At 49.0% G+C, this 12,247-nt stretch overlaps 1 long non-coding RNA gene across 2 annotated transcripts in view; it reads right to left on the bottom strand.

Moving 5' to 3' along the window:
* Nucleotides 1-11,044, bottom strand: part of LOC142827697 (uncharacterized) — a 69,123-nt gene extending 58,079 nt beyond the window's left edge. Inside the window, exons 1-2 of one of the 2 annotated variants that reach the window (XR_012902412.1) lie at nt 10,594-11,044; nt 2,345-2,485 (exon numbers count right to left, since the gene is read on the bottom strand). This is a non-coding gene — a long non-coding RNA (uncharacterized LOC142827697). The remainder of the gene's footprint in view (nt 1-2,344; nt 2,486-10,593) is intronic. The other variant, XR_012902411.1, reaches the window with a different exon arrangement.
* Nucleotides 11,045-12,247: the final 1,203 nt, after the last annotated feature.

The raw sequence follows: 12,247 nt of genomic DNA, 5'->3' as shown, positions 1-12,247 counted from the left end.
CTTGGTCCTGCCAGGAGGGGAGGGGACTGGACTTGATGACCTCTTAAGGTTCTTTCCAGTTCTAATATTCTATGAGTCCATGACGGGGGCAGGAATGTCTCTTACCAGATGTTTTTATAGAGCCTTGCATAATGACCTCCCTGAGCTTGGCCGAGTTCTCCGGAGACTGCCGTAATACAATAACGTGTCAGTACCCTCCCCGTTGTCTTAGCAAAATATTTGCAGATAGAAGCAGCATGTCTGGAATTCTTCAACTAGATCTTTAATCTTCTCTGGTTACATATGCTATTCAAGCCAATGGAACTACTCCCATGGGTAAACTGAGCTGGATTTACCCCACTGTTTTTATTCACCACCACCCACATGGCAATCTCTGAACTTGTGTGATGGGGCGTGCGCCCTGCACTGGCCCTTTAAGGATTAAAACCCAGCCTGGAAGAGGGCTGGAGCCATGAAGCCAGCAGCAGTGGCAGGAATTAGCTAATTAGAGCCCAGCTGAGGGTAGTATAAATAAAGGCTCCTGGAAGGGAGGAGACAGACTCACTTCTGTGGAGCAGGAGGAACCTGGGTGCCAGAGGTTTCCTGACTTAGAGCAGGGCTGGGGAAAGGCAGGCAAAGCTGGGGAAGCTCTGGCCAGGCAAACTCCCAGGCTGCAAGGCCTGAGACTTTTAGGGCTGCAGAGAGGCAGCCAGGGGAGGCAAAGGCAGCAGGTCCACACCGCCTTGCCAATGATGGGTTTGCCCAAGGGAAGGAGCTAGATGATGACTGGCAGTAGGGTCACTGAGGCAAGGTGGGAGTTGGGGGCCCCCAGAGGGGTAGGACCCCGTAGTGTGGGGGCAGTGGTAGGGCAGTTCCCAGGGGGGAGGATACCACGGTCTGGGAAGGACATGGGTCCCAATACACAGAGGTGGAGGAAAACAGCAAGTTAACTTCATTTGGAAGGGGGCACGTCAGGGCTGAAAAGCTAATTCCCAGAGTACCCAGCAGGAGGCGTCCGTGGTGGTGAGGCCCGCCTGGTTACAACTTAGCCATATAATTTCTGAGCATCATTTTGTCCTGAACCCACCGAAAAATTAAAGGAACCGAGTTCTGTAAAATTCTGCCAGGTAAAATGCAGGAGCTCTGGCACTTTGTCCAGCAAACATACACACACACGTATATTTTTTCACACACATTTCTTTCTACTGTGACATTAAAAGCCTTTCCCCTCATCTCCCCCAACAGGATTCTTTTCCTACATGGTTAAAATCAAATACTTATGGTGCCCTCAAAGCCAGAAGGGACCATCACAATCAGCTTGGTTGGATCTCCTGCCTCTCAGAGAAGACAAGATAAGCACAGGATCCTCTGAACTGATCATGCCTGAGTAGTCAGAAATCCCACCAACATCTTTTCAATGATCAATAGCCATGAACTGATCACCCTGAGTGGTCAGCCATCACCAGTCACACATCTGCAGCAAGCAATAGCTGTGAACCCGCCATCCCTGAGCGGTCAGGATTCACCTTCCCCATGAATAGTGTCCATGCACACATCATCCAAGCATGCTCAGCAGTCGCCCCAACCGGTCTTCATGAAGGTGGTTCATTGCCAGGTTAGCCGGAGAGAGGAGAAGTCCTTCCTGATCTGTTTGCCACCAGTAATATTTGAAAACTGACACTCACTAGGCAGTCACTCACCCAACTGACCATCCCTGAGTGATCGGTAGTCACCCTAATCAATTTGCAGGGAAGGAGGTGGGCGTACCACCATCCCGAAGTGGACAACTGTCACTCCCAACCTCTTTGCGGTAAAAGATAGCTGTGAAGTGACTGCCCCGATACGGTAGGACTCACCCCTAACCTTTGCACTAAGCAATGTTCAGTGACTGATTATCCAAGAGTGGTCAGCGGTCAGTAAGTTCTGCGCCAGGAACAATCATCAAGAATGGAGAATCCTTGAGTGGCCAGCATTCCTCCCTAACCTATCTCCAATGAGTAAGTATCACAAGTCAATCATCCTTGAGCATAGGTGCAGGAACTAGGGCTGCTGCTGCTCCCTCTCCCTCGGCTTGAAGAGGATTCTCTTACAGCCTGGGCTCAGTTTGGTTCAATTCCTCAGTACCTCCACTATACAAATTGTTCCAGTGCCCCATCCCTGAGTGGTCTGTTGTCAGCCGTAGTGTTTCTACACTGAGAGATCTGTGAACGGAGAACCTCCAACTGGTCAGAAGTCACCTCAATCAGTTTGCAACCAGAGATATTCATCCAATTAGATTCATGTGATCACCCATCCCCCCCCCCCACCTGTTTACAGCGAGAAATATCAGCAAACCAATGTCTGAGTTGTTAATTAACACATGTACCTGCTGGATGTGATGCATGGTCCCATCTAGCGGCACTTATTCTCTCTCTGTAGGTGGTCTGAGTTTGCTCTAGAGGCTTGCACAATAAGCTCCAGAGGTCCCAAGTTCAGTTCCTTCTGTTGGCATCATGCTGGCACCCTGCTGGTACAACCAAACCCTGACTTAGCTTTAAATAATGAACAGAGGAAGCTGCATCCCAAATTTCATGGTCCTAGCGCTTACTATTTAGGAGTTCTTGAACAGACACACAAACTCTCTTAGGGTGTGTCTAGACTACAGAGTTTTGTGGACAAAAGTGGACTTTTGTCGACAAAAGTATACCTGCGTCTACACTACCACTGAGTTCTGTCGACATAACGTCGACAGAACTCAGCAGTTTTGTCGACACTGGTAAACCTCATTTTACGAGGCATAACACCTTTTGTCGACAGAGTTCTGTCGACAGAAGGTGTTATTGCATGTAGGGTTGTGTCTAGACTACAGGGTTTTGTCGACAAAGCAGCTTGCTTTGTCGACAGAACTGAATGTGTCTAGACGCTCTTTGTCGACAGAAGTTTTGTCGACAGATACTGTCGACAAAACTTCTGTCGACAAAAGCCTGTAGTCTAGACGTACCCTGAAGTACAGGAATCAACTAGCTCAGCAAAAGGATACTCAGCCAGAGTCTACGTCAGAAGCGTGCATTGGAAGGAGAGAGAGAAACTGCAGGGCAGCCTTTAGAACAATGTAACCATGGTCCTGTGTGCAAGGCCCCAGGGACAGGGGCAACATGGCCTAGTGTGTAGAGAACTAGACTGGGACTTCAGAAACTTGTGTTCCATTCCTAGGTCTGAGATCAATTAGCAAGCAAACTACAGACAAGTCATCTCAGCAATCTGGGCCTCAGTATTTTCCCCTCTGTAAAATAGGGAGAAACGTGTCTACACCGACACTGCACAGCAAACTAGGTTGTAACTCTGTGGTGCACCAACCTACAGCACAGTAACCATCAGCGTGGGCCCTGCGGCAAGTTCCCTAGTGGATGGCACATTTACACCCCAGATTGCCCTGCGGGGAGGTGAGGTGTCAGCCCCCCTTTCATCAGCACTTCACAAATGGCTAAGAGCTAGGTATTAGTACTACTCCCTACAAAGCCGGTCTTAGGGGTGGGCGAGCCGGGCGGTTACCCAGGGCCACCATTTTCAAGGGGCCGCTGACAGAGCCGGTCTTAGGGGCCGTGACCACATTTTGGGACAACCTCTTGAATCCTCCCCCCCCCCCCCAGGTTTCCCTGGTTACTCCCCAACCTCCCCCCTTTTTTTTTTGCTCAACAAATTTTCCCTCATGCGGGCTTTTTTTTCCTTGACAAATTTGTCGGTTTTTTTTAAAGCCAGCTGGCAACCCTGCAGATGAGCCAGGCAGTCACCCAGGGCTGCCAATTGGTTAAGACTGACCCTGACTCAATATAAAAGGAGCACCTGTGGCTCCCTAAGGATGAATTCAGGACAGCCCCCACAAACAGACGTGCAAATGAGGCCTCAACGAACTTTCACAAAAGCCAGATGCCCTGTCAGAAATAGCATAAATCTCTCCAAGGCACTACCCTGCACTAATGAGTGGGGGCGGTGTTAATCCAGCCATAATCTACGGAAGGTACATCCAACGGGGCAAAGGACAGCCACGAGAGACGCAGAAATTAGTTATTTTGCCTGGGGCTGGGTGGATAGCTGGCCATCCCTCAGTGCAGAGAAGGCATTAGAAAGCACCATTAGCCAGGATGAATATCCCTGTTTGTCAGAAGCTAGGAATGGAAGACAAGGGATGAGTCACTTGCAACAGGTTTTCCCCACGGAAGCTCGTGAGCCTATATATTGTGGTTAGCCTCGAGGGTGCCACAAGGCTACTCTCTGTTTTGGCTGATGAACTGTTCCGTTCATTCCCTTTGGGCCACTCGGCATGAGGTACAGGGTAGACAGATCTTGCTCTGACCCAGGATGGCCGTTATGTTCTTATTTTTAAAGCCCTCTTGAAAACGGCCCTTCTCTGAACAGAGCAACGTCTAAATACATCTACAAATCTGAGCCTCAGATTAAATACTAACTGACCCTGAATCCATGGGCCACAGCCAGCTCCCTGCATCCACACCCAACTTAGAATTAGGAAATGGGCCCCATATGCTCAGCCACTGTATATTTTAATCACTTCTTTCCTAGCCCATGCAAGGAGCTGCCCTGAGAGGGGGAGGGATTCAGGTATCCCCAGAGTCCAAGGCAAAGTTACAAATATTCTCTCCCCTCCCTCCCCACCTTCCACACACACACCACCAGATGAGTCCAGTTTCCTTCTCCCTCCTACTCTGACCGTGGTGCTGAATGCTGTGGGGCAGGCAGGAGTCAACTGGAGTAACCCCAAGTAGCCATTTATGAAGAGATTCATATGCCTGTCTTCTCCCCCAGGGTCATATCAGGTCAGCTGCTTCTGTGTTGCTTTTGGAAAAAGGTACTTGCCTCGCTGTGGCTATTTCAAAGGTTGACTTTCCTCCCTGTGGCTTTTGGAAGATGGCTTTATCCCCATGGCTATTTTAGTGATGGCTTGGCCTCCTTGCGGCTGTTTATCAAGCACCCGGCAGCCAGGTGGCTATTTCGAGAGGACAACTCGCTTCTCAGAGAGGAGGAATAGGCTCCCAGACCCTGTTAGACTGTAATAAGGGAAGTCACTCAAGGACACAGGAATTGCCAGACTGGGTCTGATCTAAGACACATTTCTGGGCTCATCTCTGACTGGCCCGTACCAAACACTTCAGAGGAAGGGGGAAGCTTCGTCCCTCACACCATCCCCCACCAGTTAGAGATTAGCACCGGCCACAAAGCACCAGGGTACCTATACCAATCCAGAACTCTTAGCAGACTTCTGGCAGCACTGGGGGTTCTTGCTTTTTGTATAGAGGTCTAGTCCTTTTGCTAACCCTGCTAAGCATTTTGCCTCAAAGACCTCTTCGGGCACCAAGCACCACAGGCTAATTGTACATTGTATGTAGAAGCATTCTTTACCCATTCAAACACACACTAAACAATGGTGTCCATGCGCCTTCTGCTGTCCAGACTTCAGGTTCACATGGCTATTAGCAAGAAAAAAAAAGTCATGGATAAACAGATGTAGCAGAGTGCCATTCAGAGATGCAAGGGGCCGGAGTCACTTCTAGTCCTTGCCAAGAGCGTAGACTCTAAGATCCTTGGGGCAGGAAACCACTGTTTGTTCTGTGTTTGTATAGCAGCTGTCGCAGTCAGTTCCTGGTCCATGGCCAGAGGCACTAGGTATTACATTCATAGAAATAGTAAATATCACCACAATTGTAAGCTAATGTATCAGAAGAAGTAGGGCAGAGGAAATCCTGAACCTTTCCCCAGTATTTAAGGCACGAAGCAATGATTTTCTGCCAGTGTCATGAGGATCCATGCAGGTAGGTTCCCCTTGTCTGAGCTCTGACAGAGAAACTTGGACAGTGTTGAACATCTGGAATGAGGCATTGTGCTGGTATGACCATGAAGTATGATCTTGCTCAATATCACTGTTGGAGCAGAATCTTACCTGAAGTGTAACAGTCTCTTGAACATCAGGGGGTGATCCAATGCCCAATGGAAAGATTCCCATCGATTTCCAATGAGAGTTGGCCTAAGCGAGGAAGTGGTCATCAGAATGCTTTGTAACAACGTATGTTACAATGATCCTTTTGCCTTGGGGATATTTTTTTAAAAGTTTAGTCATCTGAAATTCTTTGGCAAAGTCTAATGGCTTTTGCCACGGACTTGGTTTGCTTTGCTTTTAAATATTATTAGTGTTGCAAGAACTACTTTGGCCAAATGTCATAGTTGAACTACACATTTTTGTGGCCTCGATCTGGCAATGAAACAAAATCTTTCAAGATATGTGCTCCGTGAAGGCAGGTGAAATCCAGGCACCTATAGAGGCGACTAATGCAGATGTTCTTAAAAACTAGACTGGATACACAAATCACTGGTACCAGGCTAAGTTCTTGTCTTCATATTCCGCTAACTATCATTACGTTATTTTAGAGTTTGCGGGGAAGGAAATGGTTCTCTCTCTGTTGGTAACGAATCTGGAGAGTATGTTCATAGAATTGGTGTCAACTTGCTTGTCATTTACTAGTTCCCTGGATCCTGCTGTAATATTTAGGGGACATCCATACTCAGCAGGAACACATGGTAGGTATTTCCTTATTGACTACCCTTTCCAGTGTCTTGCCTCTAAGTGGCCAGGACTACAGTCTTCAAAGGAACATGCAAGAAACCCCATAGTGGACCAGGAAGGAATAAGAGTTCCCATGGAAAAAATTGCCTCCTAATTCAGTCACTTATGTCCTGACACTTAAGGGTGTATCTTTATTTCTATATCATGTTCCCATTAGCCATATATAAGTGTCCTATTAAGTTCTTCACCTCCTGAGGTGATGAGTTCCCAGTGTTAGCAATGCACTGGCTTTAGAAGAGAACTTTCTAGTCTTTCACTAATTTTAAAATTCACCATTTTTCACTGCCATTGACTAGGGACGTTACATGTCGATTAATTGACTAGTCGTGTAACTGGATCAAGTTTAACGGTGACTTGACTATTAGATAGTCCCTGCAGATGCGGCTGGCAGCCACTCCCAGGGAGCCTTCTGCCACCCAGTGCTGCTGCCTGTGTATCAGAGGCACCAACATAGGGCAGCATGTAGGAGCTGGTCTGTGCCAGGATCAGGTTTCTAAACCAGCTCCCATGCAGACCAGCTCCTGCCTGCCACCTCCCACATGGCTGCCTCCAATATGAACGCAGTAGCATGGGGCGGCGTCAGCCCCTGGCTGCAGGGGGCCCTGAGGTCCTGGTGGACATTGCCTGTGCTGGCATCCCATGGAGCAGCCTCCATCCGTGGCAAAGCTGGGACCATTGCAGACAGAGGCTGCTACATGGCAGCCTCCTGCTGCCCGCCCCCCCCCCCCCCCCCCCACTGCCTCTGATATAAGCAGCAATGGCGGGGGGGCAGGGAGTAGATCTGTGGAGCCAGTGCATTTGGGGAGCTCTGTGGGATGTGGGAGGCAGGTGGCACACACGGAGAACCAGCTTAAAAGCCGGCTCCCCACACATATCACCTCCTGCCTAACCACTCCCCCTCCTCCCCCAGCACTGCTGCTTCTGATAGAGGCAGTAGCATGGGGCAGGCAAGTGGCTCTGTGTGAGCAGATACACCTGAGAAGCTGGCACTGCTTCTGGCCATCCTTAACCCCAGTTCAGGGTCCACTTAATGTGGACATGCTAGTTCGAATTAGCAAAACGCTAGTTCGAACTAGTTTAGTCTGGATCCGTTAGTTCGAATTAGCGCTGTAGTGTAGACATACCCTCTCTGTATAGCTCATTCCCTTTCCCTGGCTATAGCAGCACGCGGCACCATCCTTCCAATAATATTGTGTCTGTTCTAGGCATGTTGAAGCACTTTAAATCTACCAGTACAATTTGTTTGTAGACAAGGCCTAACCTGGTAGAGTATATAGCTGTCCTGGAGAAAGCAGATTGCCAGGCAATGAACAATAACTCAAAGGCACTTCACTTGACCCCTGGTTTGCTCCTGGGGCAGTGTAGCTATGGCCTGCCCCTTGCAGAGGGCAAATTATTAGGTCAAACTCAAGCTCTTAATCAAATCTCACCAGAGAGCTGCTCTTCACTATCAGAGGCCACATCTAGGTGACAGTGGGCCAGTCAATAGCTCAAGTACAGAGAGGCTTTAGCGACAAGAGTTCAGATGCGACACTGGACTTCTCAAAAGTTCAAGGGTTGTCTGGTTCCAGAGTTTTTGACTGGCTCGTTTCTGAGAAATTTGGGTCCAGCGCCAACCTCACCTCTCTAAGCATCAGAGATGGGTCTTGAAACCAAAATCTGGAGCAGAGGCGAGTGGCTATTTGTAGCTCTCTCTTGCAAAGCTATATGTATTCTTGAGAGAAAGGTAAAGGCCAGGGCAGAGGCCAAGTCCCTCTGTGGCAGCTCTGAAAGGCCTCCAGCCATTTAGATGGGGGGGGGGGGGAGATTTGCAAATATTTACTGTGCTTTCACTCAAAAACAAATATTTACTCTTCTAATTGCAGCAGTACTTGGCGCACACACAGACACTCCTCTTTAAATATGGAACATCTTCCTAAGGAAATGCAACTCATTACCAATCAGTCTGAGTGAGTAAGAGAAACAGGGTTTCCTCCTCCCCCTCCCCCGCATTAAAGACATTTCTTTTAGCTTTCCTCAACTTGTGCCAGCTGAGTAAAAGTAAGAGTTTCTGTTGCTGGTTTATCCCATCCTACTCCCAAGCAATTTTCTGGGTTGCTCTAGCCACTCCTCAAGCTATCTTGCCTTGCTTTTTCTGTTGACTGCTGTGACCTCAGATCCATGTCCATTCTACTGCTTGCTCACTCCAGTTGCTCTGCATTTCTAATATTGTAAAAAGTTCCCTTTTGCTTCCACTAAATTAACTATTTTAAGTGTCTAAGTTAGCTCATGGAGACTTCCAGCCACAAGGATAACGGAGTAGAGAGCAGCATGCTTGAAAGGCCATCACAGACACTGTTCCCCTATTAGTTCACTTCCAGTGCTCCTGTAAATAGACACACTCCCCACAGAGTAGCGGCGGGGGGAGGAGGGAAGAGTTCAGAGTCTCAGTAAAAGGTTGCTTACAAAACCAGGAAAGGAAAACTCAACCTAGGGGCGGCCCACAACATTTTGGCATCTGAGGCAGGGAGCGCAAATGACACCCCCCTATGTCCCCTTGCTTGCATCTAGAGCAAAGAGAATACATATGCACCAACGGCAGACAATTTTCTACACTCTGGGTCCTAATGACACCCTCCCACAGTCTGGCACCTGAAGCAGCCGCCTCAGTTCGCCTCATGGTAAGGCCAGCCCTGACTCAACCAGGCTGGAAAGAACAGGAAGAAAAACTAAGGTAAGAACCAAACACATAAATGCTATACTGACACACCAAAAATTATACTAACACAGGAATAATACATTTGGCCCTACTAAAAATCAACACACTAGGGCTACATCTATACCAGTGGGTTCTTGCGCAAGAATATCTTGCACAAGAGTTCCTGTGCAAGAACTCTTGCGCAAGAACACGTCCATGTGCTTTTGCGCAAGAGATGTGTTTTTGTGCAAGAGCATCCATGGCTGTGTGGACGCTCTCCTGCGCAAGAAAGCTCTGATGGCCATTTTAGCTATAGGGCTTTCTTGTGCAAGAAACCCCTGCCACATGTCCACACTACCTTCTTGCGCAAGAGCTCCTGCACAAGAGGGCTTACACCTGTTAGAAAAGAGCGTAGCTCTTGCACAAGAAGGCCTCTCTTCCAACGCCGTACTGTAAATCTTCTTGTGCAAGAGCAGGCAGGCATTGTGGATGCTCTGCAGAAGAACGACCAGTCTTGTGCAAGAACCCACCAGAGTAGACATAACTTAGGTGTCTCTCGTCCCACTATGAATTGTTGCCTTGAACTGAAGGCATAAAAGGTCAGATCTCAGCTGGGGTAAATCAATGCAGCTTCACTGGTCACCATAGAACTATGCTCATTTACACCAATGAAAGGTCTGGCCCATTCTTTGGCTCCTCAACAGCTGAGCTTAGAACCTGACCTGCTCTTAACTTCACCAGGGACAGAGCTTCCTTCAGCACTTCATTGCTCAGACAGTGTTTAATTTTGGCCTTATTTTTCCCTTCATTTTCTCAAAGCTGAAGAGCAGCAAGTGTCTGAATAGTCCCCCAGCATTACTCACTTTGAACCCTGCTACTCAGCACACTTGTGTGTGTCCCTCTCCCCCACTGGGTAGCCACTATCACATATCCCTACGACCCTCAGTTCTTCTCCCACTCTGCCTGCCCGGTTGCCTCCTGCAACCCTGCCTTGAGGACTTATAGCCTGGGGCTTCCCTGGCTGGAACTCCCCCAGCCTACCACAGCGCCTTCTTGCAGCCTGGCCTTTTAGGGCTGCCTCCATGCGAGCCCCACCCCCCATGACTACCTGTGCTTGTGTATCACCACTACCACCAGGCTTCATGAAGGCAGGTTTTACAGTGAGCCAAACCCTTGGCTGGGCTAGGGCTTGGCTTGATGCTAGGAGGCCAAAGGCAAGCTGAATCCGGGGAGCTGCCCATTCTGGTATCTACTGGGACATTAAAGTCACCATGTCTACTTTTAAAAGCTAATTAGTCTCTCATTTTTAGCATCCAAGACCTACCTGGATAAATTGTCTGCAGTGGGTTCACTCACTTTCCACATGGCTCTTCCCTCAGGGTGGCTTTGGGGAAGTAACCGGCTGCTCCGACACCGACGCACCCCCTTTGGGTGAGGTGTTACTCTTCAGGGAACTGCCCTCCAGCAGTGACCACTCCAATCTTGGTCTGTGCCCCCTTCTGGTGGAGGGGAAGGGAGGAAGGGAGAGAAGAGGAGGGAGTCACTGTTTTTCCTCCGCTCCTTCTCCAGGGTCTTCCCTACGACCCTCAGTTCTTCTCCCACTCTACCTGCGTGGTTGCCTCCTGCAACCCTGCCTTGTGGACTTATGGCCTGGGGCTTCCCTGGCTCACACTCCCTCAGCCTACAGCAGCTCCTTCTTGCAGCCCAGCCTTTTAGGGCTGCTTCCTTGTAGCCCTAGGCCTCAGGCTGGGTAGCCTGCGTTTGCTAGGCCAAAGCCTCTCTCATTGCAGGCAGGCTGCTCTCTCTCCTCCTTCCAGGAGCTGCTCTTATAGTCTCCTGCTGGGCTCTCCTTATTTGCCTCAGCTGGGCTTCCTCCTGACTCCAGGTCACAGCCACTTAAAGGACCAGTGCAGGGCAACACCCTGCCACATGTCTTTGTGGTAACTTACTGTGCACTGCAAGGTCACAGTGGCTCAAGGGTTACATCTAAGAGCAGCAGCCACATGGCTCCTCCTAGCCACGAGGTGGGAATATGCTTAGTGACTTGGCTTAGACACAGCTCATACTTCTCCACAGACCATGGCTTGAGCTGGAGCCAGACTTGAGCTGTACCTCTTCACCCATGTAGAACACTGGCCAACGTACCGCACACATGGGCACGTGCCGACAATGGTTCTGATTGGGGTCCTGTCACCATTACTACACAGCTCTATGCTGAGAAAATTCAGGTGTTTTATACGTGATACATATCTTTGAAATAGTGAGACTCCATGGAAGGGGATAGTCTGAAGGAGGGTTAGCATTTGTGAAAGGAAAGGCAGGTGCCTCGTCAGTGCCCAGCATGTTCATGAAGTGCAAGGAGTTCTCCACAGGACTACAAAATTGGCTCAGTGGTCTCGCTGTTACCTTACACCATGATAGCCCTAGAGTCAAATTCCTGCTCTTGCCATATCTTCTGTATATACCTGGGCTCCTTGATTTCCCCATTCCTTGGTTTCCAGGTATCTGAAAGAGTGTCACAAGGAGGAGAAGGAAGAAGAACTCTCCTCCCCCCCACACACACAAACACAGAACAAACTGTTCTTCTAGGCCTCTGGGAATAGAACAAGAAGCAATGGGCTTAAACTGCAGCAAGGGAGGTTTAGGTTGGACATTAGGAAAAACTTCCTACCTGTCAGGGTGGTTAAACGCTGGAATAAATTGCCTAGGGAAGTTGTGGAATCTCTGTCTCTGGAGATATTTAAGAATAGGTTGGATAGACATCTCTCAGGGATGGTCTAGATGGTACTGGGTCTTGCTGTGAGGGCAGGGGACTGGACTCGATGACCTCTCGAGGTCCCATCCAGTCCTAGTATTCTAGGATTCTATGATTCCCATCCACAGAAATGGAGGGACAACAACATGTTCCCTTCTTCACACCAGAGTTAGGGAGATAAGTAATAAAGATTGTTAAGCACAGAGATGCTGTGACAAGGGGG

This window comes from Pelodiscus sinensis, chromosome 3 (assembly GCF_049634645.1).
Source record: "Pelodiscus sinensis isolate JC-2024 chromosome 3, ASM4963464v1, whole genome shotgun sequence".
Classification (NCBI taxonomy): domain Eukaryota; kingdom Metazoa; phylum Chordata; order Testudines; family Trionychidae; genus Pelodiscus; species Pelodiscus sinensis.
The sequence above is the reverse complement of the archived record's forward strand: the minus strand, read 5'-3'. Positions and strand labels throughout refer to the sequence as shown.